Genomic DNA, 10,855 nt, shown 5'->3' with positions numbered 1-10,855 from the left:
CCCACTGCGCGCTGGCCTGCTCCTGGGCGGGACCGAGACTTCGGGGGCTGCCTTTCCTCCTCCCTCCAGCGCCGGCCGGCACCGGAACCGATGCCCAAACACATCAGTGCCTGGTGCCGAAGGGAGCGAACTCCCCGTCCAGCGTCTCGCTTAGGCTTCAAGATCCTCCCTCCGCCCGCCTTACTCGCTCTTCAGGCCCGGCTATGCAGGCCTGGCGAGTCCGAATCGGGGCCCCGACTTGGCTCTTTTCTGGGGTAAAGGAAAGAGATGAGGGCGCGCCCTTCTCTGCCTCAGTTTCTTACTGTGGAGTTTCGACTTAGACGACAGATGAGTAAACACTGTGCAAATATGTCATTTGTAAAGCATCGCGGAAGGCTTTAGCACATGGATGTGCTTGCCGTATTTTCGCCTGTGTCCCTTACACCCCCAAACAGTTACTCAGAAATAAGCCCGATTGAGTTTATGCGTGGTTACTCCTACTGTCTCTTGATCCCATTCGTGTCCACTCAAGTCAGTGGGATTTGCTTCGTAAGTAAGCATGCAGAGCATGGAAGGCCTAGTTTTGAAATCTGGTGCCTTTGCACTTTTTCCTCTTGGGAAGTAAATTTTGATGCATTTACAGTGAAATCCTAAACAGAGTTACACCAGTCTAAGCCCATTGAAATCAATGAGCTTAGACCGGAGTAACTCTGCTTAGGATTTCACTGTTTGTGGGGTTTACCCGTCCCAAGTAAGTGCCTATGGAAGAGCAGCCTTAAACCAAACATGGCACAAGGACACCACCAGACTGCCCACCATTCATGCACCATGACCTGAGTTTGACGCCACCCGTTTTCCATAAGCCCAGGCAGAAAGGGAGTCCGAAGGCTTATGCCAGGCCTAATGTGCTCACATGCGAAAGGGGCAGGTTGCTTTTGTCTTGGGAGCTTGCGAGCTGGGCTAGAAGTAGCCCACTGCTGCCCCAGGCATGCACTGACTCTGCATCCTGTGCATTTGAGAGGGAACTCCCCAAATAGGCATCAGCAGTTTGGCAAGGGGCTCTAGGTGAATCCCCACATAGCGTAATCCTGAGCAGTTACACCCATGCACTGCCCCCAAATCTCCAGGAATTTCCCAAGACGGAGCTGGCAATCATATTATGAGCCTGTTTGACTTCCATATATTTGTAAGGGTATAATTCTGTTTAGGACTGCATTTTCAGTGTGTATTTTAAATACAATATGCATTGTGATCTATTCTCTCCCCCCCTCTATTGGTGAATGTGTAATAGTAGATCTGTGACTAATAGTGCAATCCTAAATAGCGATACACCTTTCTTAAATCCATTGACTTCAATGGGTTTAGAAGGGTGTAAATCTGTTCAGATCTTCACTAATAATTTGGTAGAGTTTACCTAAGGTGACCAGGTGTAAAAGATTACAGGGTTCTTTCCCTTTTACAAAAAAATGGAACTTTAAAGTACACATTGAAATTTCTTCTTTCTGATCACCTTGTACCAGCTGGATTCCAACCATTGGCTGAGTTACTGTCATGATATGACAGAATGCGCATAAACACTCACACAAGAGATGGAATGTGCTAGCATTAGAGAGCAGAGATATGGTACAGATATGATAAGAGATATGAAAGGTAAATTTGGATGGATAAAAAAATTTCACAGACAGCCACACCTAGAGGAAGAAGTCATGTGTTTTCAGAAGAAAATGGGGCAGATAGAGAAGCGTGGGGCCAAAAAACCAAGTTGAAAGAAGTGCCAGGAAGGAGGATTGATAAAGGGCAAGGAGATCAGAGTCAGGTTGTTTAGAAAGAAGGGGTGTTTGACAAACAGAAACTGCATCAGTGGATGAGGCAGACGCCTGAGGAAAAGAGAAAACAGGAAGTTGAGGGATGGAGAGTCTGTAAAAGGGAATTATGGCAAAAACTCAAACTAGGCCTAAGGACAATGCGAGTGTATAAAAATAACAACTCTGAAAGAGGAGCCTTTGAAGAAGCACCAGGAAGTAGTTGTAGGAGTTCACCTTGCAAGTGGTTTCCTCTGTAAAGTTTATTATAGCTCATATGCTTCTTGTTAGGAGACACATCTTATTCACTACTGTATTAATTTACTAAAGACTTTGAGCCAGGTTGGTGCAGTGGTTGAAATGCTGGGCTAGAATCTTTCGTTTTTTTAAAAAAAAATTTATATTCTGCTTTTGTCCCCATGGGAGTGGTTATAGGAGATAACAATCACAACTATGACAAGACTTCAATTATAACTAAATTAAACTAAATTAAGAAACAACCCTCCACCTCTTTGCCTATGCCCAAATTCAGATGAATTCTATTTGTCTCTGAATGGATGAGAGGCTGGAGAGAAATTTGAGGCCACTGTGTTCCATTTCTGACCTTTTTCATGAACCCTTTGTGAAGGAACAGACTCGCAAGCCCTGTACCCTCGGGTCCAGAAGGTCAGAAAATCCCTGCAGCCATCCCAAGTCTATGGTTGGCACTACCACCCTTTCACTTACTCCTGGTGGTACTAGACTTCTCACAGTGTAGTAACTGCTGCTACCAATGAAATGTAAGAAAGTTTCTCCTGGCAGACAGATTTGTAGCACTCTGTAGCTACATTGCCTTTTAAAGGCTCTGCCTAGTTGCCATGTCTCTTGCTTCGCTTGTACTAGCTAGCAAGGGGTGATCGCTCTCATGCCTTAGGGAGGGTGAGCTTACCCTCTGTCCCTCCCCTTTACCACTCTTTGGAAAACAAAACGGAATAGTTGCGGTGAGTTTACAGAGCATTCAGAATATAAGAAAATTTAACAATAAACTTTGAGAATAAAGAGTATGCACAGGCTGTTCAAGCATCAGGCTGAGCAAGAATATAAAGAAAAGGGCCCATTCTGCATGGCACACTTTAAGCTGGTACTTCTGAGTATTCATGTGGATTGGTGCTAAATCAGCTTGGGATCCTGGCATTCTGCGCTGCATGACCTCAAACCACTTAGATGTCTTCTTTCTTATTCCAGATGTGTTGAGATGAGTCTGAAGCCGCCTTTTGTGGGGGCTAGAGCTGACATCGCTTTAAAAAAAAAATCCAGTGCATATATAGTAACATTGGAATCCAGTGTGTTCATAATCCCCCTCCTTCTATGTCCCTGTATTTGCGGACTGGGCATTCCTATGCCCTCCAATTTTTTTTTAATTCTGGAGAGGCAATTGGCAGCAGGGGCGGGGGGGGGAACCTAAAAGTACTTTTTGTGCTTATTCCACTAGCACACTTAGTAAACTGCTCTGAGTGTGGAATTAAGTTATTCTGAAGGATGATATATAAATCAAATGTTGTTGTTATTAGTATGCTGGCTCTTTGAGCCCCCTGTTCAAATCCTCACTCTGTAATGAAGTCCACTGGCTAACTATGGGTCCATCACTTCCCTGCCAGCCTAACCTACCTCACAGAGTAGTTGTAAGGGTAAAATGGAGGAGGGGAGAACCAAGTATTCTGCCCTGAGCTCCTTGGAGGAAGAGTGGAACAAACAATCTACTAAGTAAATAAAATAGCATTGCTTTTCCATGTCACTCTGTGTCATGGGGTACAGCCTGTGCTCCTTTGGAACAGACTTTGAACACTAGGACTGGTGGGAACAGCCTTCAGCATGGTGTAATAGTGTGGTCCTATGACTGAGGAACTAGCACATGAAGTAACTTATGTCCACATTGTTTTTTAACAGCTTCCATGTTCAGATACAGTGCCTGTGTACCAAAATGCAGCCCTGGAAATCTGTCTTTCTGAAAGACGCCCTTTCTTGTTCTGTAGATGTGGGGGAAGGAGGGAGTCTGCACTGGTAAACATTGAAAAAGTAAGAAGTAAAAACAAAACGAAGCAAAAAGGCTTGTGTGGGCAAGGGGGGTTTGGAACCTGGTTATAGTATTGGCAGTTGCTCTTCTGGAGTTTTACAGGATGAAGGAAACGGGGCTGTGTCCTACAATCTTTTTCTGTGTATTTCTTCTTCCTTGGGCTGAGTAATAAAAGGCCAGATCATCTCATAACTTGTCACCCTTTGGCATTAACAGCAATCAAAAGCCAATCTAAGCAGCTTTCCTGCTTGGAGTCTTTAAAATGATTCAGATATTTGTGTTGGTTTCGGTGCAAACATTGTGACTTAGCCTCTCAGTTCCTTCGGCCATGTGTCTGCCAAGGAAGGAAAAGACTGGGCCGTAGAGCTTGCATCAGAAACACTTTCAAGGGCCTGTCTCAGCTCCAAAATACACATTGCATATCGTTATGTGATTCCTTTTCCTTTTTTATAAAATTTAATAAAAGTTTAAATACCTACAGGAGACTGGAATCTTGGAGGACCAGTGGGTAGGAAGGTATTACTTAATCCTTCCGTTGAAAGCTGTTTGTCCTCTTAAACCCCCTTCCCAATACTAAAACTGCTCTTCCACATTCATTTGGGGTGGAGCTGTTTTGGGCAGAGCAACTTTATATGAAAAAAATAGCCTGAGGGGAAAGGGATAAGTGACTGTTTTCTCCACTACCACCAGTCTGCTACCTCAGTACTCTAACCTAAATATTCCCAGCATGACACCTGCTGGTGTGTTTCCTGGAGCCCACTTACTTTTCCCTCAAAACAAAGAGATAATCTTGGATTTCCTCCACCTCATAGGAGCAGAAAGTGCTTCAGAAGAACCCAGAAGGCATTACCTTGGCATGTGCAAGAAGTATTCATTCAGAAACAGCTGCCTTAATTGTAGGAGGGTTCTAGGCTTGAAATTTCCCAATGTTTTTGTGATTGGCCCCATCCCCCTTGACTCAGTGGTAGCCATTTTGTGGTAGTGCCCACTTCCTGATCTCAAAAGTAAAGTGTCCACAGGCCCAACAGGCTTGGGAAATCCTGCTCCAGTCTCTTGCAGATGCTTTTACTTAAAGAAAAAACTTCAGGACAAGAGTCATGCAGCTAAAAGGAATGTGTAGTTTCATCCTTGGTGGACAATATTAGATTTATTTATTTATTTATTTATTTATTTATTTATTTATTTATTTATTTATAGTCCGCCTTTCTCACTGAGACTCAAGGCGGATTACACAGTATGAGCTTAATGCAATCAGTATCAACTACATTTCAATACAATACCATAAGGTAAACAGATACAAGTTTAAAAGACATAGCATTAGCAAGGATCCAAGACAGAGTAGAAAAAATACTGGAGCAAAACATAATCAATTCTAGGACTAACATTAGACAACATGGAGCACTGGTTATACATAGGAGTACGTATTTAAGGCAGCAGATAATATAGAAGACAAACATAGTGATGTAGTCTATGATCCCTAACTTATTAGCGAAGCATCTTCCCTACAGTACAGCCTTCCCATTTGAGTAAAAAGCCTTTTTGAATAGTTCAGTTTTGCATTGTTTACGAAAAGCCAGGAGAGTGGCAGCTCTTCTGACTTCCACAGGCAGGTCATTCCACAGGATAGGGGCCATCACAGAGAAAGCCCTTGTATGGGCTGCTGCTGACTTCACCTGCGCGCAGCCTGGCACCTGCAGGAGACCCTGTTCAGATGAGCGAAGCTGCCATGGAGGAACATAGGGAGGGAGGCGGTCCTGTAGGTATGCTGGACCAAGCCATGAAGAACTTTGTATGTAATAACTAATACCTTGAACTGAGCACGGTAAACGATGGGTAGCCAGTGGAGCGACTGTAGGATGGGAGTGATGTTCATGCTCCTGCACGCTCCTGATAGCAATTGAGTTGCAGCATTTTGCACTAATTGGAGCCTCCTAGTTAACTTAGATGGGAGGCCAATGTATAGAGCATTACAATAGTCAAGCCTTGATGTTACCATAGCATGGATCCAGGTGGCCAGGTCAGCTGTGTAGAGATAAGAAGCCATCTTCCAGGCTAGAGTGAGGTTGTAGAAAGTATTTTTTGCTGCTACCTTAACTTATTTTTCTAGTAGTAGCACTGGATCCAGTATAACTCCTGGGCTCTTAACTGAGTCTGCAAGGGTCAGAGGTACTCCATCGAAAGTGGGGAGTACAATGTCCTTCAAGATCTCTGCCTTCCCAGCAAGCATCACTTCAGTCTTGTCTGGGTTCAATTTCAGTTAGTTGTTTTTCAACCATTTCACCACGGCTGTCAGGCAGCGATCTAAGATTTCTACTGCATCCTGTGGGGACCTGGATAGTGAGATATAGAGTTGGGTGTCGTCTGCATATTGATGACATCCAACTCCATAGCTGCGAACGAGTTCTCCTAAAGGCTTTATGTAGAGGTTGAATAACATGGGAGATAAGATTGCGCCCTGCGGAACCCCACAAGATAGTTCCCATTCTGGAGATAGCTGGTATCCAATGGCAACCCTTTGAGTCCGCTCCAAGAGAAACAATTTAAATCCTTTGATGCCCACCTGCTTCTAAATGCCTCAACAGGATGGCATGGTCTACTGTATCAAAGGCTGCAGACAGATACAATAGAAGCAGTAAGGAGGCATGGCCTTTGTTTATATTCAGATGGAGATCATCCACTAATGCTACTAGTGCTGTCTCTGTCCTGTGCCCTGGTCTGAAGCCTGATTGGAAAGGGTGTAGAGCGCTAGAGTTAACCAAGAATGTCTGGAGTTGGTCAGCTACTGCTCTCTCAATCACTTTGCCCAGAAAGGGCAGATTAGAGACTGGGCGATAATTGGCCACATCATGTTTGTCTAGGGATGGTTTTTTAAGTATTGGATGAATAACCACCTGTTTGAGCTGTCGGGGAAAGCTGCCCTGAGTTAGTGATTGATTTACGCTAGACTTCAGTGTCTCACTTATGTGGTCCTTACTTGAGGTTAACAGCCAGGATGGGCAGGGGTCGAGTGCACAATAAGTGGTTTTCATAGACATCAAGATCTTGTTAAGATCTGTCATAGTGATTGGTTCAAAGCAGTCCAAAGCTAAGCTGGATGGTGTATTTGTCATTTCTTCTATCTCGCTTGCATTACAGCTAGCATCTAAATCAGAGCATATTCATGCTAGTTTATCAGCAAAAAAATTAGCAAAGGCCTCTCAGTTAATTTTCTGTTCTCGGGACTGTAAAGGTTCAGATTTAGGGGTTAGGAGGCGTCTGGATATCTTAAACAATTGGGATGAAAAAAAAAAACAATTGGGATGGTTGAGAACTAGCTGACGCAATAGTTGCCGAAAAATAGTGTTTCTTTGCTGCTTTCATTTCTGCTTCATAGGTCCTCCAGTGGGTTCTGTAGCATATTCTATCTGCTTCTGCATGAGCTTTTCTCCAGCACCTTTCTAAACGTCTTCCAACCCTCTTTAAGTCAGCCAGCTCCATGGTAAACCATGGGGATGGTGTCCATCCTAAGGGCCAGCGCGGCCGATAAGGAGCGATGGTGTCAATAGCTTCAAGGAGCTTTGCGTTCCACATTCCTACAACAGCTACCACAGGGCGTGTGTCTGGGATTTTAAAATTCCCCAAGGCATTTTGGAATCTAGAAGGGTCCATGAGCCTTAGTGGGCGAATCATTTTAACAGGACCCCCAATTTTGTGGAGAGTTGGGGCTATATTTTTTGCCTTCAGCAGATGATGGTCTGACCATGGTTCAGGCCGAACCTCCAATGTTGAAACAAGGGTTTGCCTTAAAGGCTCAGTGCAGAATATTAAGTCTAAGGTGTGGCCTCTTTCATGAGTAGGGCCTGTCACAATTTGTGAGAGGCCCAGGGTTGCCAGGGAAGCTATAAATTCCTGAGCCGAGCCTGACTTGGAACACTCAGCATGGATGTTGAAGTCTCCCAGAACAATGAGTCTAGGTGTCTCCAGCCATTAAACTGAAAACATGTTCTTCAGTTGCAAAGGAGCTGCAGACTTAAGTTTCCCATCCTGAATATAGGGCATAACACACGTATATTATTAAGGCATCAATTGACAATGAGTAAAACTCCTATGTGAGTTTGGATAGAACACTGAGATCTTGAAACTGATAGTTTATTGAGCAGAATTTTCTTGCAAACACACTGAATACAATGAAAGGCAGCTATTTCAAATCCCCCCCCAGCCCCCACTTGTACAATGTGTTTTACTCATGAGAGGATATGGAGAAATAGGGAGAAGAGAATGGAAAGCAGAAGTGTGGGTTATTTATCTTGCTAAGATCCTGAATAAGATGTATTTGATGAGGTTCTCGAGCATCTAGGCAGCCAATAACCCAGAAGGGACTTTAGAATTAAAAAATGAGGGTTTGGAGCCAACCAGAAGGATATATGCCAGGGTCTGAGGCAGAAATGTAACCAAATGAACTCTGCTGGAGAGCCATGGAGTATGGAGAGAAAAAGGCATGTATCATGATTAGAGATGGGCACGATCGGCATTATGATAGAAAAATACCCACGATAATGGCGTTTGCGCGATCGGGACCCGGCGGATCGGTTCCGTTCACGGCGACCGATCCAGCGTTCGGTGGGGGGGGGGGCCTGATCGGTGCTTGATTGGGACCATCAGGATCTGATCGGGGATCCAGACACTCAGGCGCCAGTAATCTATTCCCGGGGAAACGGAGCCAGGGGAATACCTGAGCTGTGTTTGCCCTCCTTCTGTCGCTCTGGAAACCTGAATGGAAGCCCAGCTTTCCTTGATCAGCAGGGCTTCCTTCCAACCACGGAGCAGCAACGCACTCACCAGTTGGGAGAAGAGACCCAGGGGAGGGAGGGGGAAAGGGGTGTTCTGTAGCCATGGGCACTCCAATCTCATCCCTGCAAACCCTGAGAGGCAGCTCTGATGGCGAAACACAGTCCTCCTGCCCCCCCTATCCTTATCTGTCTTGTTTGTCAAAACAAACTATGGAGATCCTGATGTTTGTGTGAGTGTGCATATAGGAGAGAACAGAAAAGGGGGAGGTGGCACGGTGAGAGTCGAGCCGCCTTCTGTCCCAGATTTGTACTAATTGTGCGCTTGGTGAAGGGATTTCTTTGTTTTGGTTTGGTTTTTGGCTTTGAATCCACATCCATAACACCCCCCTCCCCTTTGTCTTGGCACAGAATTTTTGTTTTGCTTATTAATATATGTGTAAAAAGGAGAAACAGTCTGGGGAGAGACCAGGTCTAAAGAGTAAAAGAAGGTGTTTCTGTAATTAAGGAGGAGAGAGACTTGTTTTGTGATTTGGAATAGGGAAAATCAGGGGTTAAAAAAACTTTGTGTCTCAGTATTTGTTGCTTGAGCTAGGGAGAGAAATGGGCAGCATGCAGTCTGGAAAGCACACAGAGGTTTCATACTGCAGCTTGAGGTTAACTTTTTAGCAAAAGAAATTTAAGGCAAGAAACTTGATAATATTTCCCCTAGAAAGGAAAAGCAAACAGTTGTGAGTGAAAAGGTGGCTTCCTGAGAAAAATATAAGCAAAGTGATTGGGAGAGGAAGGGGTTAAGAGAGAGAGAAAACAAAAACCCCTGGCTTTGAGAGCGGCTATCAGCTGAAGCTGTTTTGCGCTCCTCTCTGAGTTCATTCAGTGCATTGAAAGAGTTAACACTGAAAAGAGATCTCTCTCTCCTCCTGGCTTCTCAGCCCAGCGACTGCATCCCTTTTGCAAGCAGTTGAGAACGAGAAGGGGGAGAAGTTAATGTGCAAAAGAAAATACAGCCGCCTTTAAACTCTCAGTTGGTTGGAACTCTAATTAGACAGGTGGTTCAAATGATGTGGCTTTTTCATGACTAGAAGGGTAATACTTGGTAAATAGAGGGCTCAGAGGAGCTGAGCGGGAGTGTTTGCACGCGCCCCACGGCTGCCACCACCCACCTTCCCACATAGCTGGGAATAGCAGAGCGCCTCGCTTTGGCCGTCTTGATCCCTGATGGAACCGGGAGATGATCGGTGTGGATTGGTGATTTGGGGTCGTCGCCGGCGCGCATCCACGATCAGCTTGATCGTTAATTCTTTTTGGATTGTGCCCACCTCTAATCATGATCCTAGGTTGCTTTGAGGCTGAGGAGTGGAGGCTGAGGAGTGGAGTGGCTTATAGGCCTCAAGGCAGCTTTTCCATCACACTCGGGCTTTGGGCTTTCCTGTAGGCATACAATTCTGAGGTATTTTCCAAGACTGGGTAAAATGGAGGGAAAACGGGCCAATCACTGTTGAGGAGGCAGAGGTTTGACTGAGACCATATAAAAACTTGCTCAGTGAGGGGTGGTGGTGGTTCTCTTCCAGGAGACGGACATCAGAGAGCCTGCTGTCAGCAGGTGATAATCCTTCACCCGAGGCAAGGGACAGTGTGGTGAGATTGACCTAAAGGGGAACAGGAATTGAAATACTTAGAAGTCCAGTAAGACAGTCACATTAGGAAACTTTGTTGTTTTCCAGTCATCCTCTTTCTGTAGGAGTTTTGCCTTGTGGTATTTATAACATATTTTGTATTTCTTCATCTCCACTTTTCTGTTCTCCTATTTCATCAGCTGTTACGGTATTTGGTTAATAAATTAGTAATTTCCGTTCACTCTGCCTGGGGCCACCTCATACTGGGCCTTACAGGAGGGCATGTCCCAAATTAAGTGAGCTACCTGGGGAGCAGGGAGGGTGCGTTGGGCTCTTCCCAGAAAGACCCTTAAACCAGAGTAGTGGTGGACAGCCCAGGCCTTTTTCTGCTCTGGAGCTGAAGGGAGCAGGAGGGTAGGAGGGTGTGTGCCTCCTTGGAAGGGACTCCCCATCTACAGCAAAACCCTGCACAACCTCACTTCTTGCCCATGAGAGCACAGTAAGACTGAGTACAGCAGGGGAGCTGAAACCCAGGGTGCCTGGCAGGGAAGACTGCTGCAAGGTCCAGATACCAAATACTATTTGGTGAAGGATTTTGGCTCCAGTTATAAGACTAGGGGGTGAAGAGAGATTTGGTTT

Source organism: Eublepharis macularius, chromosome 5 (genome assembly GCF_028583425.1).
Source record: "Eublepharis macularius isolate TG4126 chromosome 5, MPM_Emac_v1.0, whole genome shotgun sequence".
Classification (NCBI taxonomy): Eukaryota; Metazoa; Chordata; class Lepidosauria; order Squamata; family Eublepharidae; genus Eublepharis; species Eublepharis macularius.
Note: the sequence above shows the minus strand (reverse complement) of the source record.